This window comes from Triticum dicoccoides, chromosome 2A, assembly GCF_002162155.2.
Source record: "Triticum dicoccoides isolate Atlit2015 ecotype Zavitan chromosome 2A, WEW_v2.0, whole genome shotgun sequence".
In the NCBI taxonomy this organism is placed as follows: Eukaryota; Viridiplantae; Streptophyta; class Magnoliopsida; order Poales; family Poaceae; genus Triticum; species Triticum dicoccoides.
In genome coordinates this window covers 700495026-700509033 of record NC_041382.1, presented here as the reverse complement: position 1 = coordinate 700509033, position 14008 = coordinate 700495026, and the positions used below count along the sequence as shown (strand labels likewise).

Here is a 14008-nt window from a genome sequence, read left to right as displayed (position 1 = left end):
TCCGGTTGTGGATCATGGTTGCTCGATAGCGGAGCTACAAATCATATGACCGGAAGTAAGGACTTGGTGGTGGACGTGCACAAAGTTCCATCTATGCCCACCAATGTCGAGTGGGGTGACGCCTCATCCTCTAAGGTATTGGGACTTGGCAAGGTGGTCATCTCTCATGATCTCACGATCGAGAAGGTCATGCTTGTTGAGTCCCTTGCATACAATTTACTTTCCGTTCGTCAACTTGCAATCATGGGCTTTGCCACTTTCTTTGATATCGATACCGTGGCCCTCTTGTGGAGAAAGACTCTTAAAGTATCTTTTGTTGGGCATGTCGAGAACGGTCTATATGTGATTAACTTTTCGGAGCGACCCACTAAGACCGCGACATGCCTAATGGCTAAAGTTGATGTGGGATGGCTTTGTCATCGCCATTTAGCCCATGTCAATATGAGATCTTTGCAAAGTCTCAACAAGGGGGACCATGTCCGTGGAATGTTAGTTTTGTTAAAGATCGTGCTTGCAGTGCCTGTATCGAAGGAAAGCTGCATGAGAAGGCTCACCCTCCCACGACTATCATTTATTCAAAGAGGCCCTTGGAGCTCCTTCACATGGATCTTTTTGGGCCCCCATCCTTCGATAGTATTGGAGGTAGGAAGTATTGCTTGGTGATTGTAGATGACTACTCAAGGTACACGTGGGTGTATTTCTTTAAGAGGAAGAGCGAGACCCAACAAATCGTCATTGACTTTGCAAATGAAGCACAACGTCAACACAATGCAAAGATCTTGACAATAAGAAGTGACAACGGCACCGAGTTCAAGAACTACACCTTGGATGAATTTCTTAGTGATGAGGGAATCAAGCATCAATATTCCGCATCATACACCCCTCAACAAAACGGTGTTGCGGAGAGGAAGAACCGAACGTTGATGGATGCGGCAAGGACCATGATGGCGGAGTTCAAGTCTCCATACAACTTTTGGGCCGAAGCCATCAACACCGCGTGTCATGCATCCAATCGGCTCTACCTCCGCAAGGGCTTGAACAAGACTCCATATGAGATACTCACCGGTAACAAGCCCAACCTCAAGTACTTCCGGGTATTCGGGTGTAAGTGTTTCATTCTCAAGAAAGGTGTTCGGTTGTCTAAATTTGAGGCTAGAGCTTATGAGGGCATATTCGTTGGTTATGCTACAAACTCTCATGCTTACCGTGTCCTCAATAAATCCACGGGACTTATTGAGGAGACGTGTAACGTGGAGTTTGATGAGAATAACGGCTCCCAAGTGGAGCAAAGTGGCACTTGTGATGTAGGTGATGAAATTCCTCCTCAAGCCATAAGAAGATTGGGTGTTGGTTTCATCCTACCCATTGAGGAACCCCTTGTGGCCGAAGAAGAAGGACATTGCTCCACTCAAGTGGAGCCATCACCAACCCAAGGCCCACACGCTTCCGAAGAACAAAGTGAAGGCCCTCAACCTCATGAACAAGACCAAGGGCAAGATCATACTCAAGACGGTGTTGACACACCAAGTGATACCCAAGGTCAAGTTCTCTCCCCCAAGCAAGTTCAAGATCAAGAACAAGCTCATGACGGCGCTCAAGATGATCAAGTAACCGCTCCTCAACTCGCCACCGAGGAGGAATTAGAGCGTCGTGCCGTCAAGGTTGCGTCCAAGCTCTCCACCAAGGATCATCTCATGACGAATGTGCTTGGAAGCTTAAGAAGGGGGGTAAGCACTCGTAGACAATTAGCAAATTATTGTGAGCATCACGCGTTTGTCTCTTGTGTGGAACCCCATAAGGTCTATGAGGCGCTAGAAGATCCGGATTGGCTCAATGCCATGCACGAAGAACTCAACAATTTCGAGCGCAACAAAGTGTGGAGATTGGTGCCAAGGCCAACGGGGAACCACAATGTCATTGGAACCAAGTGGATATTCAAGAACAACCAATATGCCCATGGGATTATCATTCGCAACAAGGCTCATTTGGTAGCACAAGGCTACTCCCAAGTCGAGGGTATCGACTACGGTGAAACCTTTGCTCCCGTTGCTCGTCTTGAATCCATTCGCATGTTGATTGCATATGCTTCTCATCATAACTTTAAGTTACAACAAATGGATGTGAAGAGTGCTTTTCTTAATGGTCCCATTAATGAATTGGTTTACGTCAAGCAACCCCCCGGGTTCGAGGATCCCTACTTTCCCGATCATGTGTATCAACTCGATAAGGCACTCTATGGCCTTAAACAAGCCCCACGTGCGTGGTATGACCACCTTACCGAGTTGTTACAAGACCGTGGTTTTGAAGTTGGGCTAATCGACCCCACTCTTTTTACTAAGAAGGTCAAAGGGGAGTTGTTTGTGTGCCATTGTATGTTGATGATATTATCTTTGGTTCTCCTAACAAAGCTTTCAATGAGGAATTTGCCGCTCTCATGACCTCAAAGTTCGAGATGTCCTCCATGGGAGAGTTGAAGTTCTTTCTAGGGTTTGAAGTGAAGCAAAGAAGAGAAGGAACCTTCATCAATCAATCCAAATACACTCAAGACATGCTCAAGAGATTCAAGCTATGTGACGTCAAGCCGACCTCCACTCCAATGCCCACCAAGTGCCAACTTGACTTAGATCCCAATGGTAAAGTGGTGGATCAAAAGGTATATCGTTCCATGATTGGATCCTTGATTTACCTTTGTGCATCTAGACCGGACATCATGTTGAGTGTGAGAATTTGTGCACGATTTCAAGCTGCACCTAAGGAAAGCCACTTTGTGGCGGTCAAACGGATCTTTCGATATTTGGCTCATACCCCAAACTTTGGCTTATGGTACCCAAGAGGATCAAACTTCAAGCTTGTAGGGTACTCGGATTCCGATTGGGCGGGAGACAAAGTGGATAGGAAGTCCACTTCCGGAGGGTGCCAATTCCTTTGTTGCTCTTTGGTAAGTTGGTCTTCCAAAAAGCAAAGTTGTGTGTCTCTCTCGTCCACTGAGGCTGAGTATATTGCCGCCGGTAGTTGTTGTGCACAACTTCTATGGATGAGGCAAACTTTAAAGGATTACTGTGTCACTTGTGACAAAGTGCCTCTTTGGTGTGACAATGAAAGTGCCATCAAGATTTCTCTCAACCCAGTGTAACACTTCAAGACGAAGCATATTGAGATTCGGTATCACTTCATCCGGGATCACATTAGGCGAGGAGAGATCGAGCTCAACTATGTCAACACTCATGACAACCTTGCAGATATTTTCACGAAGCCCTTGGATGAAGCAAGATTTCGCGAGGTAAGGCATGAGCTAAATATCATTGATTCGAGCAATGTGGCTTGAACCTGTGCACACCCTACCACGCTCAATTTGTTGTCTAGTTTAGGTGTAGGCATGGACATAGGGGGAGTGTTGTTCTCTCAATGAGCTCTCCCTCCCCCCATTATGCATAAATTGTTCAAGTCTTTCACTTTAGCCATTGTTGATGACACTTGTGCTTAAAAGACGAGTTTTGGTCATGGGTCCAAGGTTAAAATCTTCGCGGTGCCATACCTTTTGACTCAAACATAGGTGGCCTCGGCCACCGCCCTCGTGTGAAGAGGTGTGTCTTGGTCGTTTGCTGGTGTGTTTGCTGTTTTTGTCGTTTCGTCAAGCTAAAGCCGTGTCTGTTTAGTTGCCGTGGCATGCTGGGCGGTACTACCGCTGGTGGTGCGCGGTACTACCGCTCGTAAGCGGTACTACCGCCCCACAGCACGGTACTACCGCTGGGGGACGAGAACAGGGGGTTAAGTCGGGGGCAGGGGAGGTTTCTTCTCCCCCATACCCATTCACTTCGCCCCTCTTTTCTCTTCGTCTCTCCAGCCTCCTCTCGCCGCGGGAAGGCTCCGGCGGATCTCCGTCTCCGGGGCGTCCCTCTCCATTTCCTTTGGTGGAGTCGATCCCCACCTCGTCCTCTTGCCATGGATGCCGGTATTGCCCCCATTCCTTCTTTCGTTGTGTCTCTTTTTCAGTTCTTGTTTCTTAGGGGAAATGGTGGTTGCATCTCTAGATTTTTGGCTAAATCTAGGCTTGAGTTGGTTGGAGAAGGCAACTAGACTATCTCGATTAGAGTTTGGTAGGATTATTTTTGAATTTGGTAGGCCGGTAGTGCCGGATCTGACTGCGGTAGTAAGAACCCGCTGTTTCACCGCCTCGTGCTATATGAAATTGATGTTTCTCCGCCTCAAGCAGTACTACCGCTCCTCTTGGAGCGGTACTACTGCTTGACCTAGAGCGGTACTACCGCTCCCTTTGGGACGGTACTACCGCTTGGGGCGGTACTACCGCGGGCAGGTCACGGTACTATCGCTGAATGCCAATTTCCATTATTTTTCTGCCTTACCTTGATCTTTTGTTGAGTTTGTTGGCTTATGCTCGTTCTTTCTGGTTGTTCTGCGTGTTCTTGTGTTTGGCTCCAGGTGATGACCTTTCCGAGCAGCAAGGTCGCCGTATCAACCCCGGGCGTGCCACATCAAAACGCTACCGCACCTCAGAGCCAGCCAGTGGTTCCTCGAGCACCCAACCACCTCCAACAAGTGCATCTGCAAGTGTTCCTCCACCTCCTCAGCAATCGAAGCGAGCCGCCAACAAGCCAAAAGGGAAGACTGTGATTGAGATGACCAACAAGGAGTTTTGGGAGAAGCGTCGCCGCAACCCCTATGTGGTGGACCAAGAACCCACTTTGGTCAACCGCCCGTTCTGGAACCGTTTTCAGTTTGCCATCTACTTCGATGTGATCAAGGCCAAGAAGAATCTTTTTGTTGATGTTCGCTCCATTGACACTGATGCTATGGAGAAGGATCCGGAGTACTTTGGCGAAACTCTTCAGATGTGCACTCAGCTAAACATTCTCAGGATCATGCAATTCAACAAGGATTTCGATGCAGATTTGGTGGCTCAATTCTATGCCACCGTCCATCTTGGGACGGATGTCGACAGGACTCTGACATGGATGACCAATGGCAAGCTGCTTTCTGTCAAGTGGAAGGCTTTCACGGAGTTACTTGATGTGGTGGATACCGGGCTTGAGACTCCTGTCGGTTTCCCTCCTCACCGCAATGCTACATCCACCCACAAGCAAGCCCTTTGGCCCTACTGCACTGTGAAGGTTCACCCAGTAACTGAGAAGAAGACCTATGAGCTGTCTCCGTATCTGGACATTCTTCATCGCATATTCCGTAAGACTCTCTTCCCTCGGATCGGGAATCTAGATATGGTCCACTCTTACCTCGTGGACATGCTCCTTTTCTGTCAGCATGAGAAGGAAGCAAGCACTAGAGAGAGCCTGGATATCTCTCATGTCATGTGGTCTGAACTTCTATCTGCCGTGTCTGAGCGCAAGTGTCATATCTATGGTCCATTCATCATGAGGCTCATTGAGAGGGCCTGGGCACAGACTTATCCCAGAGTGCTGCTAGAGACTGGAGACTTGGTTTCTCATGAGATCAAGCATCTGAGGAAGAAGGACAACTGGGCAGCGCCTCACACAGGGGGTCCATCTGCTACTGCTGCCACAGGGGGCCCGTCTGCTACTGCTGCCATGGGGACCGAGGGTGAGGCTGCTACTGATGCTCATGAGGAGGACTTTGGGCCCTCTAGTGCAGAACCGTCGTGGGCACAGAAGCTTAAGCGCAAGATGAAGAAGCTTTTCTGCATGGAGTCCCATGGTCAGTACATGACTCATGTGGCGGAGAAGCATGCCAGGACACACCACAAGGAGCTCATGCGTCAGATGGGAGCAACAGTTGCCAATGGGTCTGAGGGTCAGATCACTGAAGAGGAGGACTGGATTCATCAGAATTGCCACTGGACCGACTCTGATGCCGAGCAGTTTTTGACCCACGATGAAGATGCAGAGATGTGATGTTCGAGATCTTCCTCCTCCCATCACCTGGAGTCGTAGTGTCACTCTTTGCCCCTTTTGGTGTCTCGCTGCCAAAGAGGGAGAGAGTGTAGGGATTTGCTTCTTGTGTCGTGCTTTGAGTCGTCTTGTGTTTTCTTGTGTGTTCCTTCTTTGGTTTGGTTTGGTGTGAGACCTAAGTTCTAGTCATATGGTGTAAGACATATGCTCCCTATCGCTACCTTATTACTTATGTCATTTCAGAGTACTGTAGTTTATTGTGAGATGCATGCTTGTCCTGTTTACTCACTTCTCTCATATATATTGTGCTTAGTATTGTTGGACTATAAAATATAGGGGGAGTGTTGATCCGAATGTGTGTGTCGTGCCATCTCTAGGTGCACACATTCTGGGGGAGCCCGTCTATATTTTGTAGTTCTTAGTTTTCTTCGTTTCATTTCTTTTCCTTGCGCAAATCCCTAGTTGTTATCAATCCACCAAAAAGAGGGAGATTGTTACGGCATATCTCTCTCAAGGTAGTTTTGGTGATTGATGACAACATGTTTGCGGACTAATCTTGTGCTTTGAATTATTCACAGATTCTCCCCTGGCACGAGGCGCCTTCTTCCCCTCGGAGTGTATTTCAAGACGGTGTAGCTCTTTCGTTTCTTTCTCGGTGGACTAGTTGCGTAGAGGGCACCATACTATCAAGAGGGGGTCCGCTGGGATTTTGCATGAGTGGAATCATCACGTACACATCAGCTTCTTACTCTCCGAGCTTTTCCTATCCATTGAAGAGATCTCTCCTCTCTTCCTTGTCCTGTCTGGGTCTAAGCGGCAGTACCATACACCCAGCGGTAGTACCGCTGAGAAGCCACAAGCGGCAGTACCGCTCCGCAGCGGTAGTACCGCCGTGGCTCCACAGCAGTAGTACCGGTGGGGGCCTGGCACCTCCGCCTGGTCCTCAGCTTCTTTGAGAGATCCCTTCTCCCTCTCTCTCTCACCCCAGCGGTAGTACCGCACTGCCTGCGGTACTATGGCCGAAGGGTCACAAGCGGCAGTACCGCTCCATAGCGGTACTACCGCCCTTGACCCCACTGCCGTAGTATCGTTGGGCAGTCTGGCTCCTACCGCCTTGATTCGAGAGGTCTTTTTCTCGTGTCGGGTTTTGCGGCACTAGTCACGGTTGTAGTGGCGGTAGTACCGTTCCAGGAGCGATAGTACCGCCCTACCACTGCGGAAGTACCGCATTTGGGTCCGTTCCCTACTTGTGTCCCCAGAGCGGCAGTACCGCTGGCTGGCGCGGCAGTACCGTTGTCCTGGCGGTAGTACCACCCCATCTCAGCGGTAGTACCGCCCTGTGCGGGGCTGATTGGTGGGGGGCAACGGGATTGTTGCCCCCACTATAAAAGGGAGTCCCCTTCTTCCTTCTCACCTACCTCTTCTCTTCCCAAGCTCCATTTATTGCTCAAGCTCCATTAAATACTCCAAGCTTTATTTTCGCCCGATCTATCTCTCTAGCCAATCAAACTTATTCATTTGCTCGGGAGTGGTTGAGAAGGTTCCGATCTACACTTCCACCAAGGGATTTTCGATTCCCCCACTCATCCCTAGCGGATCTTGTTACTCTTGGGTGTTTGAGCACCCTAGACGGTTGAGGTCACCTTGGAGCCATATTCCATTGTGGTAAAGCTTCGTGGTCTTGTTGGGAGCCTCCGATTAAGTTGTGGAGATTGCCCCAACCTTGTTTGTAAAGGTTCGGTCGCCGCCTTCAAGGGCACCAATAGTGGAATCATGGCAGCTCGCATTGTGTGAGGGCGTGAGGAGAATACGGTGGCCCTAGTGGCTTCTTGGGGAGCATTGTGCCTCCACACCGCTCCAACGGAGACGTACTTCCCCTTAAAAGGAAGGAACTTCGGTAACACATCCTCGTCTTCACCGGATCCACTCTTGGTTATCTCTTACCTTTACTTGTGCAAACTCTTTAGTGTTTATACCCTTGCTTGCTTGTATGCTTGTTGTTATTGCATCATATAGGTTGCTCACCTAGTTGCACATCTAGACAACCTACTTTGATGCAAAGTTTAATTTGGTAAAGAAAAGCTAAAAATTGGTAGTTGCCTATTCACTCCCCCTCTAGTCAACCATATCGATCCTTTCAGCTGGCAAATTCAAAAATCATAAACTCAAGGATAGGAAAAACTGATGGTGGCTGAAAATAGTGAGCATGCACCTACCGGAGTGGAGGGCCGGAGTCTGGTTCACAGAGTAGAACGCGAGCGGCCGTGTGGTGTGGGTAAAGAAGAAGAAGGCGCCCGCTCGCATCTGTAGGGTTGGGTAGCGAGGGGTGATGAATGTTGCCGTTTCATGGGCAGTACTGGTTGCCATTTCATGGTGGCGATCGGAAGAGAGAGCGACGACGGCGACTGGAAGGGAGAGCGCCGATGGCAGCGGAAGAGAAGATGAAGTGACGAACCCTAGTGTGATTAGACGGGCCAACACCAAGACAAACACACAGGCAGCCAGATGCGTGCGTTTTGGGAGCTAGCCCAACTATTGGGCCACGCAGCCCATGAGCAAGAACGTGGGGAAACGCTGTGCAGTTTCTCTCTCGAGTAGTCTGTCGTGCGGGTGCAGCGGAAAATCATGCATGCGGGATGCGGCAGCGTAGGATTAGGGGTGACGTGGCTGCACGAGAAGCCAGGAAAATCATTTAGTGGGGGGCTCCTATTTAGATATAGAAGATGAATTAAAATTATCGTAGCACTATTGTTCTACGGCTCATAGCTTCAAAAAATCTTAGATTGTTCTGTTTTTCTTGCGGTGGAAACAATCAACAAGTGACGGCAGCACGCATTTCGTAAGCTAATGACGTCAGCACGCCGTTAATCAAGTCGCACATCTTTTTTTTGAGAGAGCAAAGACTGCTTTATTACTCAAACGACATGGGCACTATCGCCCGATACAATCGCAGCAAGTTCAGCTGGTACATCATCGTCATACACAGAGACATCCCCAAGACTGGAGCTTAAACCTACCTTGGCTAAGTAGTGAGCTGCATGATTCACCTCACGGGGACAGTGTATGATCTCGCACGTTGAGAACCACAAGTTCCTCTGGACCTTGATGTCTTCAATCAGCTGCGCCTCCCTGGAAAAGTCTGGCTTTCTTCGGTTCAGCGCCTGCACTACTAGCAAAGCATCCGTCTCAACCTGCATCCTCACCACTCCCAATTCGGCAGCCACTCCAATCGCCATCTCCACAGCTCGAAGCTCCGCACCAAAGGAGCCAAAAACCTGGGGAATCCGTCCTGCCCTGGCTGCAATGATTTCGCCTTGGCTGTTTCTTGCTACCGCACCCCACGCTGCCACTTGTTGATCAGAGACAAAAGCTGCATCCACATTGAATTTAATCATGTCAGCTGGTGGTGGCGCCCACCGCACATCCTCCCTTGTACTTGGTGGCTGTTTTTTTGCATAACACCCCTGATATTCCCTCGCAGTGCATGCAGCCCTATACACAAAATCCTGAGTCTCGAGCGGCTTCTCCCCTTCTCTGATCTTGTTCCTCTGTGTCCACCACAGCCACCACATGATGATTATTTGCATCCGCTGCTCCTCTGGAAGCTTCCACAACTCATCCAGCATTTCAGTTATACTATCCAAGTTGCCAGCTTGACCCAGATGTGCTCCGCCCTCATTTCCTGCCATACCGGCTTGATCTCCCTACACTGAACGAACAGGTGTTTCCCCGATTCTGGGCTGGAGTTGCATACGAGGCATCTGTGGTCCTCAATCTTTACTCCCCTTCTCTGTAAAATGTCTCTGGTCGCTAGCGTGTTGTGAGCACACCTCCACAGAAAATGCTTTATTGACCCCGGGCACGGCATTCTCCAAATCCTCTTCCATCTCACATCTCCTTCATCGTTCAGATTACCTTCCCCTGGGGCATGTGTCGGGCCATCATTTCCTTCATTTTCCATGATTGCTCGGTGTAACTTGTAGGCTTGTTTCACAGAAAACTCTCCCTTTGTATCAAAATGCCATGCATGGAAATCCTCTGCACCCTCCTGTAGCGGCATTTTCAATATTAACTCTGCATCCTCCTCCCAGAAAGTGTCGTTAACTAACTCGTCATCCCACTGACCAGTAGCCGGATCAATTAGGTCCGAGACCCTGGTCAGGATATTGGCCCCTTTCGGTGTAATAACTCTACGTGTCCACGCTCGTGGTATCCACGGATCCTTCCAGATGTCAACATTCACGCCAAAGGCAAGTAGAGACACCGAGATCAAACGCCCACGGGACACACAGCTTATAACTTAACTAAGTAGACTGCAAATGTTAAGCGGTACGGATTCGTCAAGTGACTGGCATTGGCACGAGCAGTGAACTACTAGGAGTACATAAATCACAGACGTGCAGAAAATCGGATGCGGAAATGCATGTGCAAGTCGTGCCCACCTGACAACTACTGGAATTACGGACTGTCACACCTCGGCATGCATCAAAGACGATCAAACACGATCAGGCCGGTCCGTCGGCGCAGCTATCTGAGCACGGCGAAGCCTCCGAGCGCGGCGACGAGCACGAGCGGGACGACGGAGGCCCAGAGCACCACCTTCGCCTTGCCGCGCCGGCCGCGCGGGTCGCCGGCGACCCAGAAGCCCGTGGCCACCTCCAGCGCGGCGAAGACGACGACGGCGGCGAGGATGACGTAGTAGGCGGCGACGAGCGGGCCGTCGAGCAGGAAGACGCCGGCTGGGGCCCTGAAGAAGGCGAGGTACAGAGCGGCCGAGGACTTGGCGACGCCGCCGCCGACCAGGGCCCGCTGCAGCTTCGCGTCGTCGTGCACGGCGTCGACCATGCCCGCGGCGGGCGCGTGCGGCAGCGGGTCCGGCATCTCGATGCTCACGCAGTCCATCGCTTGCTTGTCAGTGTGCTCTCTCGGCTCGCTCTGGATTTTGGGAGAGGGTGAGGTAGAATGTGTGCTCGTTTATATAGGCCATGCGTGACCGCAGGGGAAGCCCGATGCCGGCACAGCCCGAGGCCGTGCCCGACCCCGGCAGTCTGGTGTGCATGTTGACTTTTGGTCAATCAAGCATTTTCTTTGGTGTGTGTGTGAGAGAGAGAAAGCAGAGGACTGATTGATCGGGCTGGCCCGGAGTTGAGCGGCCGTGCCCGTGGCGTTCCCGTGGCCGAGCCCGAGGCTACCACTAGGCAACGGAATGGGAAATAATTTATGATGATTTAGCCAAGCAAACGGTGTCGTGTTGTGAGAGTGATGGAAAAGCTTCCAGGCAGCGTCATGTGAAGGCGCTGGCTGGGATGCCGAGTCGGCGATGCTGCCGATGCCCGATACGGAAGTGCGGGACTCCGCACAGCAGACCTGCAAGGACCCTCGCCACGCCCACGCCACGACCACGGCACGCACCAGACAACCACCTGTCGGCCCCGCCCCGGTGCGGGATCCCGTTGATCCAATTTCCTGTCGGAAACCCGCTTCTGGATCACCTCCGTGTCCGAGCCCGGTGCGGAAGTGAATTCCGCGCAGCAGACCGCAGGGACCCACGGCACGCACTAGACAACCACCCGTCGGCTCCGCCCCGCCCCGGTGCGGGATTCCGTTGATCCAGGAGGTAAAAGCATTCCAAGTACTCTAATTTGTATGAAATGTGATGATTTAGTCTTAAACTTGCAAAATGCAACTTCATCATACCCCAATTTACATGGGATGTGATGATTTAGTCTCCGGCCTATCACAGCTCGACAAGCGGCAGCCAGGTGGCTTGACTGGTCGTCGCCCACACTTTTGCATGAAACACCCTGCCGTCTTCTCTAATTAACTCGCAATACTGGATGTTAAGTGCAGTTAACTGCATATCTCCCTGTGGCTGGCGCTGGGCCACCGAACCTACCCGACCACGATGCAGGAGCTCTGGGACGACGTGCTCACCCTCAACGCCACGGCCCGGCAGCTCATCGCCGCCTGGTTCTCCCGTCGGCACACCCGCTTCAAGAAGCGCTCGGCCGACTACCACGGCCGCGCCGCCGACCTTGTCCACGGTCTCCGCGGCACGGCCGTCTCGAGGAGGCATCGGCTCAAGGGCCAGGCCCGCGTCGCTGCGCTCCCTCGCCTCCACCCACCAGTCCGTGACCAAGGCCACAGCCGAGGCCGGCGGCGTGTCGCTTCTTGACCTCGCTTCCGGCTGGAGACGGTGGCGACTGGCGAGCCTGAGCCTCTTGGTCGGCTCCATGCGCCTGGTCCGGGACAAGCGGCACCAGGACGGTGTGGCCGCTGGGCTAGAGGTGCTCAATTCCATCTGCGTCGTCCGCCGTGCACAGGCCGGCCAGGAGTATGATTGTCAGCACTGGTGCGGTGCAGCAGCTCCCCTCAGTCCCTGAGGGCAGGACGGCTCTCAAGGATTGCCCGAGGACGATACCCAACGTCGTTCGATTGCTGATGAGGGTGTCCGAGGCCTGCACGCAGCGCGCCCTGTCGATGCTGTGGGTGGTGTGCAGGATGGTGCCTGAGGAGTCCGCGCCCACTGCCCTGGAGGTCGGACTGGCCGCCAAGCTTCTGCTGGTGATTCAAAGCGGGTGCGGGCCGGAGCTGAAGCAGCAAGCCTCGGAGTTGCTCAAGCTTTGCACCATGCACTGCATGTCCACCGTCTTCCTCGTGAAATGCAAGCTCACCAAGACAATTCAGTGAGAAGAGACCGGGACATAGCCCTTCTGGTTGTGATTTGAGTCGATGATGCTGTTCCTCGTGGTTAGTCTCGCATAATCTGGATTGGGGAATGGATGAGAGAAGCAAATTGCTGCTGGATGAAGGCCTGTGTGTAGATAAACTCGGCAATTGGCCGAACTTGCTATGTCATTTGAAGACATGGGAGGGAGTGGGTGAATGCATCGCCCTGCCCATCGACATGAAGCTTCCATCGAGCAGCAATGCGGCATAAGCAGCGCCCGAGTGGGTGGCAGGCCGGCGGCCGGATGTACATGCAAATTGGTGTGAGTTTGGTCAGCTCAATAAGCACTCAAGGGCTGGGTTATGGTAAGTACAGCCAGTTTTGCGATCAGTAGCTGAGAATTCAGCGAAGGCCTGCAATTTTAGATTTTTGGCAATGTGGGAGGCTGTCAGGGCTGTAGTAGTTCTTCCTTTTCTTTCTTCTCCTGGGTTTTCGGTGTAATTGGTGATATAAATTGGGTAGAATTGTATACAGTACTGCTGCTTCACAGTTCAGAGCTCGAGTGCACATTGCCGTGGCTAGGGAAAGCTTTTGAGTTCTTCCTGCATCTTGGATTGTTTGATTCTCTGATCAAATTTGGGAAGCGTACACTTTGCCTATAGCTTGTACCACTACGGATAGCTTGAGGAAGCGTCGCTGGTGATGAAATCGGAACAGTTGAAACTTGAAAGATTTGGCTCCGTGTCTTGTTGTGCCGGAATTTCTGCTCACCCTATCTCGTGTACTACATGTATCATGTTCCAGTCGCAGCTTTAGTTTCTGACTTATTCAGTGTATTGGGCAACCAATTGTTCCATATACTATATTAGCAGTGCTTACTTGACGTAGATTGTGGCATGTTTAGATAGATTCCTGCATTCTCTGTGTCTGTATCCTGGCAACGCAAGTATTGCAATTCATATCAGAGGGTCCTCGGTCCTGCCCTCCGACTCCAGTCAGCAAGGACAAATAAAGACATCTGCGCTCTGTGGGTTAATTAGAGAAGACGGCAGGGTGTTTCATGCAAAAGTGCGGGCGACGACCGGTCAAGCCACCTGGCTTCCACTTGTCGAGCTGTGATAGGCCGGGGACTAAATCATCACATCCAGTGCAAGTTGAGGTATGATGAAATTGCATTTTGCAAGTTTGGAACTAAATCATCACATTTCATGCAAGTTAGGGTACTTGGGATGCTTTTACCTCTTGATCCAGTGGCCTATCCGGAAACCCGCTTCTGGATCAACTCCGTGTCCGAGCCCCCACCTCCGATCCTTTTTACTCTGCATATTAGGTTTGTCCGAAATCAATCTCATCCAACTTTGATCAAGTTTATATAAAAAATTATAGACATTCACATAACAACACCAATATCATTAGATTCATCTTGAAATGTATTTTCATACTATATTTATTAGAT

At 51.1% G+C, this 14008-nt stretch overlaps 1 pseudogene; it reads left to right on the top strand.

Annotated features, from left to right (window-relative positions):
• The first annotated feature begins 11742 nt into the window (after positions 1–11742).
• Positions 11743–13119, top strand: LOC119358136 (annotated as a pseudogene).
• The last annotated feature ends 889 nt before the right edge of the window (positions 13120–14008 follow it).